Source organism: Hemitrygon akajei, unplaced genomic scaffold (genome assembly GCF_048418815.1).
Source record: "Hemitrygon akajei unplaced genomic scaffold, sHemAka1.3 Scf000143, whole genome shotgun sequence".
Taxonomy (NCBI): domain Eukaryota; kingdom Metazoa; phylum Chordata; class Chondrichthyes; order Myliobatiformes; family Dasyatidae; genus Hemitrygon; species Hemitrygon akajei.
In genome coordinates this window covers 253,519-278,029 of record NW_027332029.1, presented here as the reverse complement: position 1 = coordinate 278,029, position 24,511 = coordinate 253,519, and the positions used below count along the sequence as shown (strand labels likewise).

General features: G+C 45.2%; 1 non-coding gene across 1 annotated transcript; it reads right to left on the bottom strand.

Moving 5' to 3' along the window:
- Window positions 1-11,652: 11,652 nt before the first annotated feature.
- Window positions 11,653-11,752, bottom strand: trnal-uaa (transfer RNA leucine (anticodon UAA)). The gene is given in 2 exon segments: window positions 11,653-11,698; window positions 11,715-11,752. It is a non-coding gene; the product is annotated as a tRNA-Leu (tRNA).
- Window positions 11,753-24,511: the final 12,759 nt, after the last annotated feature.

The window sequence follows — 24,511 nt, the reverse complement described above, 5'->3', positions numbered from 1 at the left end:
AATCATTCGGACGCCGATGGCGGGATTTTTGCATTACACAATCATCAACTTCCCTGCGACTCCCTGTCCGCGAGAGAATAGCCGAAGGACACAACAGAAACTGGAATTCCCGGAACCACTCATCCAGACAAAAATAGAGTATGTGTGAGAGCAGTTAACGTGTATTTTCTGAACTATTTTCAGAGAGCCCACATGACACGACTTTCTCTTACTCTTTCTATACAAGCTGCCTGAGGCTTTGTGTTTCCAGCATTTCCCGTGTTTGTTTCCTATTCCAGCATTTGCCACCTCGCCGACTTTACAGCAGAACTTTGACTGAGGCAGCAGTCACAGCCTAGTCTGATACAGCCTCTCAGATATACTTAACGCCCCCGACTGAATCGATCACAGGGAAGCCGGGAGAATAATTCAACATCCATTCGCAGGCACGGTGACACAGACAGATGTCTGTAGCGGTGTCAGATGTAGATATATTATAATACATTTTACAGTATTTATAGTTATAAGGATAATATAATACATTTCACAGTGTTGGTAGTTATGAGTCAGCACGTCGGTTTTTTTAATTGATCAGCAACGACGTCATTGTGTTGACCAGCAACTGCTTCACTTTCTGTCACACCGCTCACTTTTACTGAAAATCCTCAATCTTCCTGCTGCAACAGGGAGCTCCTCAAATTTGCTGAATCGTTACCACTAATCGATTGTTTGATCATGACACGTACCTCACACAACCGCTCACATACCAATGCAGACAATCAATTAGCATCATCTCCGCGGCAGTATAAACACAGTATTTGCAATTGCAGTGTAGCTGCTTCGAGACCAATAGCACAGAGACCCGAGCATCACATTATTGAACACAAACCGCTGGAAGATATCTGCCTGTTCCACTGAGGTCTTCCGATGTTGGCGGATTCGCTGAATTCTTACAGCGGTTTATTTTTAGATCCAGATATCAGAATCCACAGTCGCTGGCTTTGGTTCCACTCCTAGAATGCCGAATACTAGGACTGGACATGAAGTTGTGGAAACCAGCGACAGAAACAATCACTATATTGGCATTAATTTCCATTCCCCCCTCCCCAATGGCAGCCGATACCGCAGCTTACCGAGAATTCCAAAGGCTGAAATAAAAGGATAGTAAACTTCTCCTATCCGCAAAAGGACTGGATAACCCATTTCCGTGATAAACTGCCAATTGTGTTGCTCCTGAATTCACAGCTCTTTCAGAAACTCTGAGCTAATGTATTCAAAACGCCCTTCATTTATAGAAAGGATCAGTCTCCAGAGACACTGTTATGCAGCTGTCTGACTACAGTCACTTGAACAATCATGGTAATTCAGCACCATTCATTGTCTCTGATGTAAATATTGGGCCGACAGAAGACAAGCGCTTCTAAATTCCTAGGCATTACCTCCACGGTTCCTCACCTAGTGAAAAGAATGCCGGAGATCCATTGATAAACACCCGAAGCAGCAACATTTACAAATTTCATTTTTTCTCTCCGCTAATTAACCACTTGTGAACAGAGTTCAACGACACGTCCGAACCCAAACTTCTCTCCCTGTGGTTTTCCATTTCCGACATCATCCTGGACACACGAACACACACACGCGGAATGGCAGTGTTCGGATGACCACGATGCTGATGTACTAAAAATGACAGAATTTGCAGATGCTGGAAATCCTCAGGGGAAGGCGACACACACAAAGTGCTGGGAAAAGAATTTTGAGATGTTGCTGATGTAATTGGATCTTAAGAGCATCTCAGACCTGCCAGAACTCAAAGGAAGAAATGCTTCGATCTGCAAAGGGAATATTCAATAGTAAATATTAAACATAGGACTCTAAATTGGGAGATGAATCGACGTAGGATGGATGAAAGTGAATGAAAGAATGACAAGCATCATATGCTATATTATAACTGTGTGAAAAAGACAGAGGGTCAGACCGACAGATTGACAGTGGCTCACGCTGCAACGGCCGCTTCACACAACCGTCTGGCAAATACCCCTCCCTTACTGACCGACTTTCCTTTTCCTACCAACAGAGAAAAACTTCAATCAACTCCGATTTTCCCTCATGTGGAGTCACCAGAGCAGTCGCTCCTCTCTGACACACAAGGTGTGTTACAAAGCACAGACACACCGACAGCTCATTAGCTCCACAGTTTCAGACAGCAGAGAAATTCAGATTCAGTCCCACACTGAACTCAAGACCCAGACACAGATTACCAATACAACGCCTACACTGATGGTTAACATTTCCATTGACCTCGGTACCACTGTTCTACAGTAGAGACACAGACCCAGTCTCCATTTCCACACCCACGGGGTTAGCAGTGTCAGTGTGAGCTCAGGATTGGACGAACAGCTGGAAAATTGGGAAATTATGAATGTGGTTTTGGAAGAACTTAAGAAAGTTTCGGACAAGCTCGTGGGTTTCTGGATAATATGCGTGTGTCAGAATTAGTCAGCAGGTTAATGTAAGACAGATGATTTAAATGGACCACGTTAAAACATTTAGGTAACTCAGGGTTTGTGGCTGAAACCGCAGCTGTTCACAGTCTACAGTGGAGATCTGGATGTGAGGACGAACTATATTATATTATATCCATGTCGGCTGTTGTACAGAGCTGAATGGCAGGGTTCGTAGTGAGAAGGGCACAGTGAGGGTTTCGGGATGCAGACAGAAGTGAAGGAACGAAGTTGTGGCAAACGGATAGTATATAGGGTTATGTGAGGCCATTCATTCCCGGGGGGAAAAAATGAGAAAATCAATATTTACATGGGGCCAGATTGAACGGTTCGAAGGGACCTGACGTTCCTTGTCAACAAATCACTAAGAGTTAACATTCAGGTACCGCAAATAATTATGGAGTCAAACATTTTTGTGTTGTGATACAGGAGGATTGATGAGAGTTATAGAGATATATTACTAGGAGGTGTCCTGCAGGTGTGGTGGGAATGCACCCTGAATGTTAGATCCAGGTCTTGTCACACTTCCTTATGAAAGTTGTCACTAGTAAAGAGAGGGTGCCGAAACTATTCCTCACACTGACAGTATAGTTCCGTAGATGGCATACTTGCTGTGTGAGGGGAGAGCGAGTCTGTATTCGCTGGAATTGTGAGCAGAATTGCTGGATTAATTTCAGATCATTCAGACCAATTGCAAGGAGGATGTTTACCGTGAATGATCATTATATTACCATGTGTCACAGTCCCAGACTGAAGGAGCGGATATTCAGCAAGAGTGATTCCCTCTTCTGTTAAATCATACAAACGTGCAGGACAGGAGGAGGACATTTTTGTCTGTGATGTTGGGCTGACGTAAGTAAGCCAGGGATGCCTCATTAAACTAATCCCCCCGCCTGAATGCACGTTAAATATTATTTCCAGGTCTGGGCACAGTTCCTCAAGGAAGTTATCCCTGCAACAGAGAGAGTGAAGGGACTATTCCTCACACTGACCCGACGGCTACAAGCGACGGCAGGCTGTCTTTGTGAGGGGAGAGTGCCTGAGTTGGGCCTGCATTCTTTTGAATTGTGAGGAGAATTGATGGATTCTGTCAGGTAATTCGACCGACTGCTGGAAGGATGTTTCCCTTGAATGACAATTCTTTTACCATGGGTCATAGACTCAGAATGAAGGAAATGATATTCACGATGGGGTGGAAAATAAATTTCCCTCATCAGGGATTATTTCTTCAGTGAGACAATTCGGTACAGGAAGAGACAATTTAGTCTGTGATGTTGGGCAGATATGGTTAATTCGGTGATGCCTAATTAAACTAATCACCCTGCCTGCATGTTTTCCATATCCGACCCTTCTCCGTGCATTTGATAGCCTGTCTCTGAATCTTATAATTACCCCTGCCTTCACCACAACGCTAGAAATGCATTCTAGACACCCGCAACTCTCTGCTTTGGTTTGTTTAAATCATGTCCGAACACATCTCCTTTGAACATTTTCCTCTCTCACCTCAACTACGTGTCCTCTGTTATCCGATACTTAAATTCTTTGTAATAGGTTACAGTTGCCTACTGTATTTATGCCTCTCCATCTCCCCTTGCTGGCTGCCATTCTGGAAAGAATAACTCAAGTTCGTGCAAATCCTCCTTTTAGATCTCCTCCCTATGAAACTTTGCTGAAAGCTTTCCAAAGCCTCGGCTTCTTTCTTATAACGGGGCGACCGAAACCAATGTTAAACTCCAGATGGAATCTAACCAGAGACTGATAAAGCGGCAACATCAATTCCCTTTATGACAAGACTGATCCTCCCAGTCATTGCCTTGGCTTCTGCCATCCGGAAAGAACTGTTTAAGTTTGTGCAACCTGACCAGAGTTCTATAGAAAACCAGGGTTCTCTGGACAAGACCGAAGCGACGGAAGTGGGCTGATTCAGCCACGACCCGAGAAGCAGTAGGTGGGGAAGTGATGGAGGATGTTTGTTCTCCACCACGACAGGTGGATAAAGTGATCAGCCGAAGTGAATGGCCACAACATTTCCTCCCTCAAGCACAAGCATCTTGCCCGACAGGAAACTGAGCATGAAATTCACATTCTGGGTAAACAGGACAAGCCACAACTGGGCGATCGAGGACGAAGGATTCAGTGAGGGAAAGTCCAGATTAATTAATTGCTTAAGGGTTTCAATTATCGTAAATATTAGTGAACGTTACGATCATGGGACGGTACTTTGACTAAATGGCGGGTAAATATGTTTTTATCCAAACAGGCGATGACCTGAGGGGAGTGTTTCTGCCTGTTCCCATTGGAGTATCTGGAGAGGCGGGGCCATGGGCCGTCCGTACTTTCCGAGAAGAGTGGAGAAAAGGAGAGAGTGCTGAATTGGAAGTCGAGTATTCCGTAACTGACGCCAAAGACTTTAAAGACAAGTTGTTCTCGTTTCTGCGGAGTGAGGCGAAGTGGCCGTTCGATGTGAACGGTCTAATGATTCATTCAGAAGTTGATTTAAATTCTGAACTCGGTTTGGCTATTACATCTCCGGCTGATAACCGCAGAGGGATTTCTTCGGAAAGCCAGTTTTGCAGGCTTGGAAAGTTCGGTGGCATCAAGCCCACATCCGATGGGGATGAAGAATATGAGGCTTGGGCTGAGCAGACTTCTCAGTTACTGGATGAATAATATGAGGAAACTGAGACTGGCAGAGAGCTTGAACGGTCCGTCCGCTGATATAGCGAGTTTCCTAAAGACAGAAAAGATATTGCCACATCAGCCAATTACCTGCAAGCTCTCGAAGATGTAATTGCCACTGCTGAAAACGCAGCCGATCTGAGGATGATGTTTAGGCACACATTTTAGTAAGAAGGAGCTAAATTGCTTGCCTACATTTTCAGATTGGCGAAGCTGCTGCTCTGTTTGAACTGCAAAGGGTACACTCAACTGTCTATGAGAAACTGAGGAAAAGCAAATTGTGAAGAGCGGGTTGTCACATGACGTGATTGTTCTACATATTCGAATGACTCGAAAGATGCGGCCTCTTCCGTCTTTACTCAGAGATGTTATAGAGCAAGAAAACGAGATGGAGAAGTGGGAGGCCTCCATCATGAGAGCAAAGTTCTCCGTAGAAACCTCTGTTCCTGAAGCGCCCTTAACGTCACACAAGTGTGGGTTTTGCAGGTCGTCGAGAAACATCTGACGACCGACGTCATTGGGGTGATATCGGTTGGAGCTGCCACCAAGAACCAAATGCCGATTGTTACGAACCCGTGGGTATCTGGTACCTGTCACGTGACCATTACGTGATTGAGGCTATACTGGAGATGAGGTAATGGTCTTGTGATGGTGGAGTGAGTCATTTCCCCCGCCAGTGAGAGGTCATGTGATAGTTTTGTTCAACAGGGTATAAATGGAGAACCCCTCCCTGTGACGCGGGGCATTCGGTGGTTGACTTCACTGTTGATTCCACGTTGCGCGTTTTTCGATATATGACGCAGTGATGTACCAAGGCGACGGCTGCTACTGAGCAAGATCCTTAGAACAGTGCCGTGAACAGCGTTTTCTGTTGCAACTGACGGGAAGATAGACATTTTAAGCGGGAGTGCGAAAAATGCTATTCCTGAAGGGATATTGCGGCCAAGCTCTGATGTATCTCAACAGATTGATGGTGTTTATGCTGGAGACATAATTGACACAGGTTCTGACGATAATTTGCTTTACAGATCCACTTACAACCGGTGTCCGACGCATTTGCCTTTGGCGCCAGTGAGTGCCCTTGATGTTCCGGGGTGAGTACTGACGAGTACCCCTACGATGGATAATTTTCCTTGAAGCTGGTACTTACGGAAGCAGATGTTGGAGTAACTGAGACTATTGACACAACATTGTTGGTCTGCCCAGATTACATTGAAATAGATGGACTCCAAGGAGCATGCGAAGAGAGGAACAGATAGAACTTTTTGTCATGATCCGGTCCGTGAAATCCACATTCCGGTTCACGGTCCAGTCTAGTTCCTTATTCCAGGTTTTCCGGGTTTCCCCAGTTTCTGTTGAGGCAGCTTATTCTCGTTTGGGCTGGCATCATAAATAGCTTCAGGATTCAGCCTCTGTCTGCTGGATCGTTCCTGTCCAAAGCCCCCGTCTGTATCCCTCCCCCTAACCTTCCTGCTGGGAGCCTTGCCTCGCCTCGTCTCTGCCTGGAGCCTTGCCTCACCTGCAGACTAGCCTTGCCTTGCCTCCCCTGGAACTTTGCCTCCTCTGGGGTGTTGACTCGCCTTTCCTCTGTCTGGAGCCTTGCCTCGCTTTTCCTGTGTCTGGAGCCTCGCCCTGTTTGGAACTGTCTGTTCCTGTCCACGCCTTCGCTAGGTTGGTCCAGTCATTTTGCGGCTACCTAGCGTTGGGAACTGCCTATCCGTGTCCATGCCTTCGCTAGGTAGGTCCGGCCGTTTTGCCGCTTCCTAACGTTGGGAACTGTCTCGTCGTGTTCAGCGTTCTGTGTAATGAGTCCCAGCCCTCCGTCCTGTATCCAAGGAGGGGTCCCGGCTCGGTTTTGCATGTTCCTGTCTCTTACTAGGGTCTGTGTTCTGCGTCCCCCTCCCTTCCTCGACCAAGTCAAGGCTTCGGGGTCGCGTCCAGTCCCAGTCACGTCCTAGGTCCTTGTCCTGTCCAAGCCTCTGCTCTGCGTCCTTGTCTTGTCGATGTGCCTCGCCCAGCCCAGTGCTGGGATTCCCTCGTCCTGTGCTGGGGTCCCCTTGTCCTGTCCAATAGTCTCACGTCTAGTCCTGTGCCAACACCGCGTCCTGTAGCCCTGTCTTGTCCTCGCCGGGTTCAGGAGTCTGAGCCCGAGTGAAGACCCAGGGTCTGGGTCCTTGTCTAGTCTCTGACTGGGAGTCTGAGCCCAGGCTCCTTGTACCCAGTTCCATGTCCTGGTTCCCCTCTCCTTGTCAAGTCCTAGTCCAGAGCCGGAATCCTTGTCTCGTCCGGGTCCTGTGTCATGTCCAGCGTCTTTTCTTCCTCTCTTCCCTTGCTTCCTTCTCACGCCTAGTCCTGTTCCTGGTTGTTCAGTGTCTGTGTCGTGCTTTTGGGTCCACTGCCCACGTCTCCCCATGACACTTTTTGAACATCTTGTCCATTCACCGTTTGTTCAGTGCTGCTTTTGAGAAGGTGCAAGTTCCTGCTAAGTAGATTGATTAGCGGAAAGGAGGAACTGTGAGGTGCATCCCGTCTAAACCTGTCATGTTACATTCTGGGAGCAGCTAGAGCGACAGGAAACTCCTGTGAAATGTTCGAGGAATGGAAACAGGGATTAACTGATAAAATGTTGGAACGCGAAGACGCCTTTTCCACTGGCAGGTCTGAATTTGTTTTTTTTCCCCCCTTAAGTACTTGCCGCTCTATTAGAGCAACAGAGGGCACCTCTTTCCGAGAGAGGTCTCGCCGACTAGTTCCAGCAGGGGATCAATATATTTATCAGCTGCTGCTGAAACTGAATGAAGCTAAGTTTAGTCATGGAGCAGGAGTGCCTAAACCGCCAGGTGACTCGAGTGATAGACACGGGGAGACACCGACCAGTAGCCAGCCGGGAGACATGAGTGATGGACACGGGAGACAAGGTACATTAGTCAGCTGGGTGACACGAGTGATAGACACTGAAAGAGATCAAGGGGTGGTTGAAGGAGGAACCACTGACACTCCTGAATTCCCGTGAGTACAGACGCAGAACCTTCACATGCTTCTCGCATGACAAAGCTTTCAACCCGGAATAATTTTCTAAACCACCTTTGAACCGTCTTCAGTGACAGCATACCCTATCTCAGACAAGGGGCTCCAAACTGCTCATAATACTCGAGGTAAGGCCACGTCAGTGCATTTAAAAACTTGAAAATCCCATTGCTGCATCCATACTCCATTCCTCTCGAAATGATCGCGAACATCGCATTGGCCTTCCTCACCACTTTCGCAACCTGCATATCAACCCTCAGAGAATGCTGGACGAGGAACCTAGAGTCCCTTTGCACCTCCGATTTTCCAATTTCCTCTGCGTTGAAAAAATAGCCTTCCATTTTATTTCTTCTGCTCAAGTGCAGGACCATATATTTCCTGACAGTATGTACTATCTGACACTTCTTTCCCATTCTCTTAATCTGTCTCCGTCCTTTTGTAGCCTTTCTGCTTCCTCCAGATGTCCTGCACCTCCACCTATGTTCCTCCTGTCCGCAAACCCGTCCGTAAGATCATCAGTTCCAACATCCCAGTCATTAACATACGAAATAAAATTATTCATCCATCCATCAAGTCTACTGTATCCTGCATTTCTATTTGATATTTTGCTACCTGAATTGCAACCTTTTTTTACATTTAATCTAGTACGCTTCTATTGTACAAATTTTATTTTTATAACTTTCGAAATCATATTTACTATCTGCATTAAATGTTTGAGCTTTAAGTGAATAATTTTAAATCGTGCATATTCGATCCTCTGTCAATGTGTAATTCATCTTAGAAAATACTTATGAAAGAAATCAGGAGGGCTAAAAGAAGACATGAGGTTGCTTAGGCATTTAGATTGAAGGATAATCTTAAGAGTTTCCACAAGTATGTTAAGAGCAAAAGGATAGTAAGGGATAAAATTGATCCTCTTGAAGATCAGCGTGGTCGGCTATGTATGAAACCAAAAGAAATGGGAGAGAAATTAAATGTTTTTTTTTTGCATCTGTATTTACTAAGGAAACTAGGATGCAGTCTATGGAAACAAGGCAAACAAGCAGGGAGGTCATGGAACCTATAAAGATGAAAGTGGAGGAGGTGCTTGCTGTCTTGAGGCAAATCAGAGCAGATAAATCCCCAGGACCTGAGGGTATTCCCTCTGACCTTGAAGGAGACTAGTGTTGAATTTGTAGGGTCCCTGGCAGAAATATTTAAAATGTCGATATCCACGGGTCAGGTACTGGAGGATTCGAGGATATCTCATGTAGTTCCGTTGTTTAAAAAAAGCTCTGAAACTAAGCCGGGAAATTATAGGCCGGTAAGTTTGACATCCGTAGTAGGTAAATTATTAGAAGGAATACTAAGAGATAGGATCTACAATTTTTTGGGTAGACAGGGACTTATTAGAAAAAGTCAGCATGGCTTTCTGAGTGGTAGGTCATGTTTAACCAATCTATTAGAGTTTTTCGAGGAAGGTACCAGGAAAGCAGATGAAGAGAATGGAGTGGATGTTGTATACATGGACTTCAGTAAGGCCTTTGACTAGGTCCCGCATGGGAGGTTAGTTAGGAAGATTCATTTGCTAGGTATACATGGACAGCTAGTAAATTGGATTAGACATTGGCTCATTGGAAGACGCCAGAGAGTGGTAGTGGAGGATTGCTACCCTGAGTGGAATCTTGTGACATGTGGTGTGCCACAGGGATCAGTGTCGGGTCCCTTGTTGTTTGTCATCTATATCAATGATCTGGATGATAATGTGGCAAATTGGATAAGCAAATTTGCTGATGATATAAATATTGGAGGCTTTCAAAGCTTGCACAGGGATCTGAACCAGTTGGAGGAATAGGCTGAAAAATGACAGATGGAGATTAATGCGGAGAAGTGTGAGGAATTGCACTTCTGAGGGTCAAACCAAGGTAGAACATAGAAGGTAAATGGTAGGACACTGAGGAGTGCATTAGAACAAAGGGATCTGGGAGTAAAGGTACATAATTCCCAAAAAGTGGCTTCACAAGTAGATATGATTGTAAAGAAAGCTTTTGGTACATTGGCTTTTATAAATCAAAGTATTGAGTACAAGATTTGGAATGTAATGGTGAGGTTGTATACAACATTGGTGAGACCGAATATTGAGCATTGTGTGCAGTTTTGGTCATCAAATTACAGGAAGGATATTAATAAGTTTGAAAGAGCGCAGAGAAGGTTTACGAGGATGTTGCCAGGACTTGCGAAACTGAGTTACAGAGGAAGGTTGAACAGGTTAGGACTTTATTCCCTGGAGTGTAGGAGAATGAGGGGTGATTTGATAGCGGTGTATAAAATTATGATGGGTATAGATAGAATGAATGCAAGCAGGTTTTTTCCACTGAGGCCAGGGGAGAAAAAAAAACAGAGCACATTGGTTAAAGGCGAAGGGGAAAGGCTTAAAAGGAACATGGGGGGGGGGGGCTTCTTCACGCAGAGAGTGGTGGGAGTGTGGGATGAGCTGCCAGATGAATTGGTGAATGCGGGCTCACTTTTGACATTTAAGCAAAACTTGGGCAGGTCTATGGATGAGAGAGGTTTGGAGGGACATGGCGCAGTTTCAGATCAGTGAGACTAGGCAGAAAAATGGTTCGGCACAGCCAAGAAGGGCCAAAAGGGCAGTTTCCGTGCTGTAATATCTATTGTTTTATAGATCTATCTGGTTGTCTCTGAGAGCGGTAACACCTAAACAAACTCCAGTGGGCTTCGTAGTCGCCCTCGATTATGACATAAAATAACAATTAATATTGCTATTATCATTATTCTTTTGCTTGACTTTGCACAGTGTGTTATGTTATACATATTGAGTGTTTTGGCTGTCCTGTTAGTGCGGTCATCCATGGATTTTATTGTGTTTATTGTGATGCCCGCGAGAAAGTGAATCTGATTGTACATGGTGATACATGTATATAGAAAGGCTCTGATGCAAAATTTATTCGCTTTGAACTTTGAACCAATTGGGCCGAAGGCTATTTTCCGTGCTGTGCGATTTAAAACACCTGCATTGCAAAACAAGGAAGAGTGGCCTGTTAAACCACAAAAAGAGAATATAATCCTGTGCGGAATGATTAATCCGGTATTCCCAAATCCAGAAAGGTGTTAAATGCACGTAACTGAACTCCACGGCAGATGTACGCTTAAGAACGACGATGTAAAATGCCGTTTCAATATAGAGACCAACAACGTGTCTGAATTGCCCTGATGTCATTCTGCCCAAAAAACAGCCACGGCTGAGAAGGTGATACAGACGCTCCTCACCGAGGCCTCGTTCTCATCAAACTCCGCAGCCCGAAACCCATGTCATGTGACCCGTTGTTCAGTTCTCTGTTGTGACTAAATCAAAATCTTTATCTTAATTGCTTCTTTCTCGTACTCCCAAACAGTTCACGCTTTGATCGCTCAGTAAAATTACAGTGATTGCATTATAAAAACAGCACGTGAAAAACAGAGTATTTGTCAGGAGTGGGGTTCGAACCCACGCCTCCAGGTGGAGACCAGAACATTCGCGTTTCTCGCTTTAAGTCTGGCGCCTTAGACCACTCGGCCACGCTGACAGCCCTGCAGTACTCTCTCCATATGCCAGATAAACAGCTGTATTTCGGAATAAACTGACTGACTGTTTTGTTGAGCGGGTATACGTATAAACACACTCTATATCCTGGGATTTTAAATGAATATGGACGTGGTGCATTTTCTCAGAATGCCGAGCATGTGCGGAATCAGAGCGTACAGCATCACAGCACTGGAATTGTGCTGCACTCCGTTCAGGCCATCCTCCAGAGAAAGGATGACGCGGATTCGGAGAGTGTGCAGAAGAGCATCACCAAGATGCTACCTGAATTAGACGGTTTGTGCACTAACCAAAATTTGGACAACCTTGTTCTTTTTCTCTGGAGCATCGGAGGTGAGGGGGAAATGACACTTTCCCTTTTCCACCGATGCTGCCTGTCTGCTGCGCTTCTCCTGGCATGCTCAGCTATTCAATATAGAATAGATTTTAAAGTGAAATGATTGGTTGTCGGAATATTCAATGAATGGGCACGTGAGCGTACATTATGCCCTTTTGATCAATAGTCTGATTGTTGATGGGTAGTAACTGTTCTTGAACGTGGCCGTGCGAGTCCTGAGGCTCTTGTACCGTCTATATATATATAGTTTTGTTAGTCTCGAAGAATGCGTCGTTAGCTGATATATAACTACAACATTTCTCACTGGAAAGCAAACGGGGATTAAGTCTCCACAGATGCCGTTCTCTAATGTTTAAAGTGTTTGCGCAGATTTAGGGCTGCTTCGGCATATATGGGTGACAACTGATTTACGATGCGAACAGCTTACATAGGAATTATGGAACTGTATTCACAGATCCCTCTGCTCTCCCTCATTCCTCAATTCCCTAACAATTATTGTATATATCTACCCAGGTAGGTCCGGCCAAAGTGCAGTGGCTCTTGATCCCATCTGGATGGAATGTCACATTAGATTCCAACTGCAAAATGTTCGGTCCGTTTTTCCAGCTGTTTCACTGACGCTGAAAGTTTTCATAAACTGCTTCGCTGTCCACTCACGCTATGAAACCCAGGTGTCATCTGCAAATCAGGTTTCTCATGTTACAATTGACTTGTATATCCTGTTCCTTAGACTGTTTCTCAATAAGTTTGGGGCGCACACAGATTTGGGAGTGTCTCTGGATTTGAGGTGCATACTAATTTGATTTGCGGGCAGTTTGCAGATTTGGGGGTGTACACATATTTTGTCATTTCTTGAAAAGGTTTTGGGATAATCTATTTTTCTAGTCGGTGTGTACACGGGTTTCAAGTTGTACATAGACATGAGGGCACACACGGATTTGGAGGTGCGCACGGATCTCAGTGTTCTTACAGATTTGGTGTGTCGGCGGATTTGATGGTGTGGCGAATCTGAAAGTTGTTCCATTTATCGATAAAGCAACATAAATATCATTGAAATTGCGCTCTTATTTAGTGACGTGAACAGATTTGCAGGTGCACACGGATTTGGTGATGTGTCTGGATTCAGCGGTGCATCGTCTAATACTGAGATGAACACTGATTTGACAATGTGTACAGATTCAGCGGTGTGTTGTCGAATACAGGGGTGCACACTTATTTGGGGATGTGCATATATTTACGGGTGTATAAGCCAATACCGGGATGTTTACCGATCACGGGCTTCTCACAGATTAGTAAGTTTTTGTCGATTTGGAGTTGCGACGCATCTCAAGGTTGTTTCATTTATAGATACTTTTAAAATAAATGCACTTTGAACTTTCAACAGTAATCTTGTTATTCTATGCTGCAACCTGCTATTTTGTGAACCGTTTGAAATAGCTTTTGCTCCGCATATGGTACGCCTGGATTTGGAGTTGCTCACGCATTCCGGGCTGAGCGCCGATTTTTAATGTTGAGACCCATTTCCTTACCCAGTTATATTCCGGCTCGACCTAGTCCTAAAACTGCTGGAGAAAGTGCGGAAAGGACAGAAGCTGTTTTCTCCCGGTAGGCATTAGTTTTTAGGGCCAAGTGCTCCGGTCACATTTTGTCACTCTGCAACCTTATCCTTCAATCTCTTTGAATTATGGAGGACAGCAGGAAATGTCTCTCTCCAGCAGACTTCATCATGATCATCATGACTCCAGTATTTCTAATTTTTTTTTAATGATTCTTAATTGTACACGAGATTTTTTATGTTTTATCGCCGAGCAGCAGTGAAATATCTGTTTGGCCTTGCAGAATTTGGAGATGCGCACGGATATGGGGGTGTTTTATCAAATAAGGGGGTGCGCACTTATTTGGAAAATGCGCAGATTCAGGGGTGTGGAGGCAAATACGGGTCTGCAAACAGTATTATGGAGTGTACGTGGATTTGGCGAGTCGCGTAGATTTAAAAGTGATTACCTGAGTATTTACCGAAGTGTTGGGCACGGATTTGGTGATGTGCGCAGATTTAGAAGTATGTTTAGAAGGGTTCACACAGATTTGTGTCTGTCGCCCTATCTGCAGTTGAAATAGCATTTTGGTGTGCGTGGGGATTTTAATGTCAAAACAGCCATTTGCTGAATGGTTTGAAATGATTCTTGCTCTGGAAAAATGTAATATATGTGGTGTGTCAGCGTGTTTGGAGAGCTCACTGATTTGCTGATATGCGCAGATTTTGGGATGTGTTTTCAAAGATGGGCGTGCACATTTGGAATACATATAGATTTGGCTGTGTTTGGCGGATCAAGGTTTGCGCACGAATATTTGCCTGCGTGCGGATTATTAATGACGAGGATGCCATTTTCACATCTATCTGAAGTGATTCTTGCTCTGGGAAAGTCTGATGTGCATGTGGGAGTTTCAGCAGGTATGGGGTGCGCACTGAATACGTATTGCGCATATTTAGTTTATGTCGGCGAAAACGGGAGTACACACGGTCTTGGGGAGGGCATGAACCCAGGGATGCGCACGGATTTAGGTGAGTTCTCAAAAATGGGTTTGCACACGCATTTGCACACGTGCGCTGATTTAGGGGTGTGTGTTCCAATATGGGGCTGCGGATCTATTTGGGGTGTGTCGACGAATATGGGAGTAGCAAAGTTTTGGTGGGTGTATATGATGGTTCAGACGGATCTGGCTGCGTCGGACCTTCGGATGCGTGCGGATAATTTAATGTTCAGGTCGCCATTTTGTGTTTGGAGTGAATCTTCGTCTGGATAATTTAATATGCATATGGGAATATGCGCAGATTTGGGGGGTGCACGTGGATTTTAGTGATGTGCGCATTTCTAAGGGGTCATTTTAAATATGAGGGTGCACCCGAATTTGGGTGGCAACCGGATCTGGGTGTTTAGGCCAATCTGCAAACGGATTTTAGGGGGCGTGAGAGCTTTTATTGTCGGGAGAGCCATTTTCTGCTCTGAACCAGATCTCTGTAATAGTTGGCTCACTACGTTACGTATTAATCCAGGTTCGAAGTACGTCTGTCTTAAGTGTTGCACACCTTTTGTGACATAAACTGACCTCGGCCTCGGAGCCACCGGGATCATTAACTGGGTCCGGTTTGGCCTTCATTTTGGCGTTCATTGACCTCGTCTCTGCCTTTTATTCGATACTACTTGCTCACCTAAAGTTTTAGTTCCTACTCCATCCCCCAACCCCCAATAGCAGGCTTGCGCATTCAACATGTTAATGCCCGGGCAGCTGCATCAAAGTCCCCAGTTAGAATATTAAATCACTTTCGGTCCAGGTGTAAAACCCGTGCTCCTTACACCAGTCACACCAAACTGGAAGAGAGTCCAACAATGTGTGTATACGATGACCTCCTGCACAAATCGTCAGCCACTCATTTATCTGGACTTCCTTAGCATCTCTTCCCTCGTCAGATCACTAATCCAGAGTTGCTCGTTCTTAAGCCATGAGCCTTCGGAACCACTAAATTAACTTATTTGGAAATTTTGGGGGATCTATAGGCTTGCATAGTACGACTCTCCTGTTCCTCCACACTGCGATCAAATCTACCATATGTACTCTGTAATCCAGTTTAAAATTTTATTGTGTATGAACTTCTTATTGCGATGAAATTCTACGCTGTCCACATTGATTCATTTAGAGATGAAGCGAAGAATAATGAGCCACGGCGCCCAGTAAGCTCAATTATACCCCAGCCTAATCGCTAAGTTGTGTTCTTCTTCTTTTTTTGTTTACCTTGTGAGAAGACCCATAAATATCACAGAGAGAACGTACAAATTAATTCCAGAAGAACATCGGATTGAACTCCGATTTCCATTGCCCCGAGCTGGAATCGTCTGGTTCTAACCGCTATGCTACGTGGAGCCCCAAACTGCAAGTTACCTACCCACATATACAGTTCTTCTCTCAAGTCATTTACAAATATCAGATAAATATCTGTTATTTGTGAAGTGGGGTGCCGTGCGCAATGATAATCGATTGATAACGGACGTGGAAGCACGGAGAAACATCGGGAAATTCCAGGAAGACCTTCTTCGTTGCTGCTGCTGCTTTGAGGTCCGGGACTCTGCTGGGAAGAACAGGCCCCCAGTCATCGGGGTCGCGTTGCCGATGGCTGTTCGCGGGGTCGTCTTAATACGCTCGGCAGAGGATGGTGCTCGGAGAAGCTGTGCCGGTGGGGATCGTCGTCGGCTCTGAGGTTCGACGGACTCAGGTCGCTTTCGGTTTGTGCTGCTGGTTTCGACGGAGCTTCCATTGTGTGCTGCGTCTGCGAAGCTGAGTCGGGCGGCGCCTTGGAAGTCCATAGCTGGGGTATTCCCTTCTGCCACCGGTGTGGGATGGCGAGTCTGTCGGGACCCTGGGGACTTGTGGAAACTCTGGTGATTTATTTTGAACATACAGTCCTTTAACATCTTTGTCTATTTTTTACAGTGCCCATAGTCTGTATTTTTATCAACTATGCTATTGTTTGCACTGTTGTAACTATATGTTGCAACTATGTGGTTTTGTGCAGGTCTTGTAGCTTTAGTTTTTGGTCTTGTTTTTGTCTGGGGGATTTGGAGCTCCTTTCCGGGGAACGCGCTAAGACGGTAGCGCGATATTAATACGCAGCAGCCTCTCCAGACACTGGATTGGGGATTGCCAAACGTTACGTGGATTTTCTGGTGTAATCTGTTTTGTCATATGCTTTTGTGATATCATTCTGGAGGAACATTGTCTCATTTTTTAACTGCATTGCATTTGTGGTTTCTAAATTACAATAAACTGAATCTGAATCTGAAAGCAGGGTTACAGAACACATCTTTTGGAAACGCCCCATCTACTGCCAGCCCGATACTCACCATGACTCCCGACGTTCTGGATCGAGCTATTGTGGGGGCACTTGTCAAACGCCTCACTCAATTCCATACACAGATCATCCATCTCCTTAATTTGTTTTGTCACTCTCTCAGAAAGTCATACAGGTGCGTACGGTATGACCTTCCCCTCACAAAGCCAGTTGATTGCCTGTGGTTCTGCTTCTATAATTATTTGTCAAACCTATCGTGAAGAATCCCCTTCAAGCTGTTAGCCTCCATAAATGGCAGAAGTCACTGTTTTACAATTCCCAGGATTATCCTTACTACTTATTACCCGTCTTAACCAAGCTTATATTTAGAGTTTATACTTCGATATTACCCGCTCACGATTAAAATTAATAAACATCATGGACCAGCCTCTGAAGGACTCAGATTGATACCTCAATTCAGCTTTCTCTGATGAATGTAACATCTGAATACAAACTGCCGCTACTCCCAACATCTTTCTAATTGTAATATAATTTGTCCCCGATCGTGTTTGTTTAGAGAGACCCTTCAATTTCCCAGTTGCGTCAATTCAAAATTAACTGAACCTTTGTACTATTAAATATCAAGTTTCTGTTTCTATAACACTGTCCTTTTCAACCATATTTCGTTTTTTCTTTGTCCAGGGTCAGTTCTGTGTTGGCACAGCCGAATATCTCATTGACAGTGACTAGGATTAGACCAATCACAAGTAAGAGACAATCTGCAGACTCTAGAATTCCAAAGTGCTGGAGGAGCTCTGCAGACCAGGCAGCATCTGTGGACAAGTGTAAACTGTGGACGTTTTGGGCAGAGACCTTTCATCAGAATTGGATTTATTTTCCTCTCTCTCCAATTCTGCTGCCTGAGCTGAAGACTTTGTGTCGGATTAGATCATATCAGTTCCTATTTCGCTTCGCTGTGTCTTTTGTTCTTGGGTTCACAGCATCGCCTCGTCCACCCAACACCATTCCTCCACCTTCCCTTTGAAAGCTAATATTCTGTTACTGGAAATTAGTCCAAATCGGAAAACAGGAGGATAAAATACAGGTAGGGACAGAGGAGAAAATCAGCGTGAAGTAAAGGAAGGGTAATGATGGGAGCAGGAGTGGTTAATATCGACGAAAGTATACTCCATATCAAGCTGTTTTGTCAGAATCGGGAAGAAGGGTTGTCAGGTTCACTCAAGGCACAACTTAAGCGGGACGCGGGTGAGATGCAAAGGGGATTTTTCTGGGATGCTGAGTCTAGTGGTGCTTGCGATCGACTGTACATATTTGTTGTGTAACTGTAAGGCAACACACACAAAATGCTGGAGCAATTCAGCAGATGGACTGCAACGTTGGGAAAGAGTAAACATTCAACTATTCGGGCCGACAACCTTCATGATTTTGTGTGTGTTGTTTTGTATTTCCAGCATCGACAGATTTTCTCCTGCTTTGTTTGAAACTCTGTTCATCATATTGTTTCCGTTTATTACAAGTGGGAGTGCAGAATAGGAGCGTGAAGGCAGCTGAATTGTACAACTGCATAGCATTTATTTCTATATTTTAATGAGTTTCAAAATCCGATTCAGTGGATATTTCAGCACATTCTTGAGATCCTCTCGGAATTTGCTCTGTGTCAAGGCGTAAATACACGTGTTGGTGCAGGAACTGAGGATCCGCAGCATTCCCGCTGTCTCATCTATAATGTAAACGGGATTCATGACAGAATAATAAACAAAACTCTTTGAAATCCGTTGATAGATGAGAAATACCAAACGTGTTCCCCACAACAATATGAAACTGCCGGTTATGCTGAAGAGCAAAACGATGGATTTCCGCCTGTTCTCCATCTCCCGGTCCTTGTCATTCTCTCCACTCTTTTGTCCCCGGAGCCCCCTGCGGGCTCGACTGACCACCAGAATCCGCCTGGCTGTCAGAATATTGAAAAGCAAAATCAGAAAGAATGGGACACAAGGGGTAAAAACGCGGTCAAACATCTCAAATACCACCCACGAGGGAGAGTTTCTGTAGTTCGGTGTAAGAACACAATACCAGGGTATACCATCAATTATTATCATAGGCTCATATACAAAGCCCCAGGGAAAACACTCTAAACAGGCCAGCACACTCACTGTCCCGATAACCACAGCCGCCGTTCTCTCGGTGCAATATTTTGTTTTCAGCTTCTCACAGCAAATAGCCACAAATCGATCGACGGTGAAAGAGACAGTCAACCAGACAGAGGCCGTAGTGCTCGCATGAATCAGCCATCTAGCGATCCTGCACACAGGAGTGATGAACAGGAATGATCGGCGAAAATAAAGCCAAGCAGTCCACATCAGGAGCGGTAGCGAGATAACGACCAGGAGACCCGCCGCAGCCATTTCCACCAGGTAGAGAGTTACACATTTGGAGAGACCGCACTTATCCCGGGACAGGATCACAATCGCCATCAAGTTCGCTGAAGAGAGAGGGGAAATAGGAAATTGAGAAAATACTGTAAAACCCATTGCAGCAGTTTTCGGGGATCATGTAATATTCCCATTTTATTGTTGCATTCAGCGGTAGAAGGGTGAAGAGAGGGTCAAGAGAACAGCCGAAGGACACAACAGAAACAGGAATTTCCGGAACCACTCATCCAGAAAAAATGGAATATGTGGGAGAGCAGTTAACGTGTATTTTCTGAGCTGTTTTCAGAGAGCCCCCATGACACGACTTTCTCTTACTCTTTCTATACAAGCTGCCTGAGGCTTTGTGTTTCCAGCATTTCCCGTGTTTGTTTCCTATTCCAGCATTTGCCTCCTCGCCGGCTTTACAGCAGAACTTTGACTGAGGCAGCAGTCACAGCCTAGTCTGATACAGCCTCTCAGATATACTTGACGCCTCCGACTGAATCCATCACAGGGAAGCCGGGAGAATAATTCAACATCCAGTAGCAGGCACGGTGACACAGTCAGATGTTTGTAGCGGTGTCAGATGTGGATATATTATAATACATTTTACAATATTTATAGTTATATGGATAATATAATACATTTCACAGTGTTAGTAGTTATAAGTCAACACGTCGGTTTTTTTTAAATTGATCAGCAACGACGTCATTGTGTTGACCAGCAACTGCTTCACTTTCTGTCACATCGCTCACTTTTACTGAAAATCCTCAATCTTCCTGCTGCAACAGGGAGCTCCTCAAATTTGCTGAATCGTTACCACTAATCGATTGTTTGATCATGACACGTACCTCACACAACCGCTCACACACCAATGCAGACAATCAATTAGCATCATCTCCGCGGCAGTTTAAACACAGTATTTGCAAATGCAGTGTAGCTGCTTCGAGACCAGAAGCACCGAGACCCGAGCATCACATTATTGAACACAAACCGCTGGAAGATATCTGCCTGTCCCACTGAGGTCTTCCGATGTTGTCGGATTCGCTGAATTCTTACAGCGGTTTATTTTTAGATCCAGATATCAGAATCCACAGTCGCTGGCTTTGATTCCATTCCTAGAATGCCGAATATTAGGACTGGACATGAGGTTGTGGAAACCAGCGACAGAAACAATCACTATATTGGCATTAACTTCCATTCCCCGCAACGGCAGCCGATACCGCAGCTTACCGAGAATTCCAAAGGCTGAAATAAAAGGATAGTAAACTTCTCCTATCCGCAAAAGGACTGGATAACCCATTTCCGTGATAAACTGCCAATTGTGTTGCTCCTGAATTCACAGCCCCATCAGAAACTCTGAGCTAATGTATTCAAAACGCCTTTAATTTATAGAAAGGATCAGTCTCCAGAGACACTGTTATGCCGCTGACTGACTACAGTCACTTAAACAATCATGGTAATTCAGCACCATTCATTGTCTCTGATGTAAATATTGGGCCGACAGAAGACAAGCGCTTCTAAATTCCTGGGCATTACCTCTGCGGTTCCTCACCTAGTGAAAAGAATGCCGGAGCTCCATTGATAAACACCCGAAGCAGCCGCATTTACAGATTTCATTTTTTCTCTCCGCTAATTAACCACTTGTGAACAGAGTTCAACGACACGTCCGAACCCAAACTTCTCTCCCTGTGGTTTTCCATTTTCAACATCATCCTGGACGGGCGCACACACACGGAATGGCGGTGTTCGGATGACCACGATGCTGATGTACTAAAGATGACAAAAATTGCAGATGCTGGAAATCCTCAGGGGAAGGCGACACACACAAAGTGCTGGGAAAATAATTTTGAGATGTTGCTGATATAATTGGATCTTAAGAGCATCTCAGACCTGCCAGAACTCAAAGGAAGAAATGCTTCGATCTGCAAAGGGAATATTCAATAATAAATATTAAACATAGGACTCTAAATTGGGAGATGAATCGACGTAGGATTGATGAAAGTGAATGAAAGAAAGACAAGCATCATATGCTATATTATAACTGTGTGAAAAAGACAGAGGGTCAGACCGACAGATTGACAGTGGCACACGCTGCAACGGCCGCTTCACACAACCGTCTGGCATATACCTCTCCCTCACTGACCGACTTTCCTTCTCCTACCAACAGAGAACAACTTCAATCAACTCCGATTTTCCCTCCTGTGGAGGCACCAGAGCAGTGGCTCCTCTCCCGACACGCAAGGTGTGTTACAAAGCACAGACACAACGACAGCTCATTAGCTCCACAGTTTCAGACAGCAGAGAAATTCAGATTCAGTCCCACACTGAACACAAGACCCAGACACAGATTACCAATACAACGGCTACACTGAAACACAGATGGTCAAGATTTCCATTGACCTCGGGACCACTGTCCTACAGTAAAGACACAGACCCTGTCTCCAGTTCCACACCTACGGGGTTAGCAGTGTCAGTGTGAGCTCAGGATTGGGCGAACAGCTGGAAAATTGGGAAATTATGAATGTGGTATTGCAAGAACTTAAGAAAGTTTCGGATAAGCGCGCGGGGTTCTGGATAATATGCGTGTGTCACAATTAGTCAGCAGGTTAATGTCAGACGGATGAAAGAAATGGACCACGTTCAAACATTTGGGTAACTCAGGGTTTGTGGCTGAAACCGCAGCTGTTCACAGTCTACAGTGGAGATCTGAATGTGAGGACGAACTATGTTGTATCCATGTCGGCTGTTGTACAGAGCTGAATGGTAGGGTTAGTAGTGGGAAGGGCGCAGTGAGGGTTTGGGGATGCAGACAGAAGTGAAGGAGCGAAGATGTGGCAGACGGACAGTATATAGGGTTATGTGAGGCCATTCATTCCCGGGGGGTGGGGGAAATGAGAAAATCAATATTTACATGGGGCCAGATTGAACTGTTCGGAGGGACCTGTCGTTCCTTGTCAACAAATCACTAAGAGTTAACATTCAGGTACCGCAAATAGTTATGTAGCCAAACAGTTTTTATTTTTGTGTTGTGATACAGGAGGATTGATAAGAGTTATAGAGATGACTTACTAGGAGGTGTACTGCAGGTGTGGTGAGAATGCACCCTGAATGTTAGATCCAGGTCTTGTCACACTTCCTTATGAAAGTTGTCACTATTGAAGAGAGGGCGCCGAAACTATTCCTCACACTGACAATATAGTTCTGGGGACGTCACACTTGATGTTTGATGGCAGAGTGAGTCTGCATTTGCTGGAATTGTGAGCAGAATTGTTGGATTCTTTCAGATCATTCAGTCCAGTTGCAGTGAGGATGTTTCCCCTGAATGATCGATCATTGTATCACCGTGTGTCACAGTCCGAGAATGAAGGAGTGGATATTTAGTAAGTATGATTCCCTCTTCCGTTAACACATACAAGCGTGCAGGACAGGAGGAGGACATTTTGTCTGTGATGTTGGGCTGACGTAAGTCAGCCAGTGTTGCCTCATTAAACTAATCCATCTGCCTGAATGCGCGTTAAATATTATTTCCAGGTCTGGGTACAGTTCCTCAGGAAAGTTATCCCTGCAACAGAGAGAGGGAAAGGGCTATTCTTCACAATGACCTGACTGCTGCAAGCGATGGCAGGCTGTCTGTGTGAGGGGGCAGTGCATGAGCTGGGCCTGTATTCTCTGGAATTGTGAGGAGAATTGATGGATTCTGTCAGGTAATTCGACTGACTGCTGGGAGGATGTTTCCCTTAAATGAAAATTCTTTTACCATGGGTCATAAACTCAGAATAAAGGAAATGATATTCACGATGGGGTGGAAAATAAATTTCCCTCATCAGGGAATATTTCTCCTGTTAGTCAATTCGGTACAGGAAGAGACAATTTAGTCTGTGATGTTGGGCCAATATGGTTAAGCCGCTGATGCCTAATTAAACTAATCACCCTGCCTGCATGTTCTCCATATCCGATCCTTCTCCGTGAATTTGATTGCCTATCTCAGAATCTTATAATTACCACCGCCTTCACATACCCTCTGTTTCCCGATGCTTAAATTCATTGAGAAATGTTACAGTTGCTTAATGTATGTATGCCTCTCCATCTCCCCTTGGTGGCTGCCATTCCGGAAAGAATAACCCAAGTTCGTGCAAATCCTAATTTTAGATCTCCTCCCTATAAACCTCTTCTGAACCCTTTCCAAAGCCTCGGTTTGTTTTTTATAACGGGGCGACCGAAACCAGTTTTAAACTCCAGATGGAATCTAACCAGAGACTGATAAAGCGGCAACATGACTTCCCTTTATGACCAGAATGATCCTCCCAGTCATTGCCTTGTCTTCCGCTACTCCGGAGAGAACTGTTTAAGTTTGTGTAACTTCAGCAACTTGAGACATGTAGATCTTCTCTTAAAGATCCTCCCGAAAGCCTCCTCCATCCGCTTTCAAAATCCTCGCCATTCTCCCTATAATTGGGCGACCGAAATTAAATGCAATATTCCACAGGCAACCTCACCTCGTCTCTGGACGAGGACGAACCGACGGGAGTGAGCTGGCTCTGCGATGTCCCGCGAAGCAGTAGGTGGGAAAGTGCTGGAGGGTGTTTGCTCTGCACACGGACAGGTGGATACAGTGATCATCCGAAATGAACGGCCACAGCATTTCCTCCCTCACCACAAAGAGCTTGCTCGACAGGAAGCTGAGCATGAAATTCACATTCTGGATAAACAGGAAAAACCACAACTGGTAACGGTCTCGCAGCCTGTCCGCGGGAGGGAAAGGTTCCCCAGCAAAACGCAACCGAAGACAAAGCCAGTATCCTGTCCAGTCTGGAGTCGCAGCCGGTGCTCAGTGAACCCTGAAACTAGGCAGGAAAGGAGATCGGGGAGAGTCCGGGAGGAAGCATAACCTACCTTAGCGCGGATCTGGTCCTGGCCGCGGTCATATCGAGCACCCCAACCCCACCCAGTTTGGCTTCCATCTACCTCCCTTCAATAGAGAGTCGTGCCGCTCTTAGCCTTTCCCGGGCCAAAACCCACCATCCGCCTGCGTGGCTTTTCAGATCTACCGCGATTGTCTGTCACAAGAGCCAAGGGATCTGAGGAATCGGGAGGAGGGGGAACGTTACAGGACAATGTACAGAGAGGCTTCTCACCCCTTTTGGG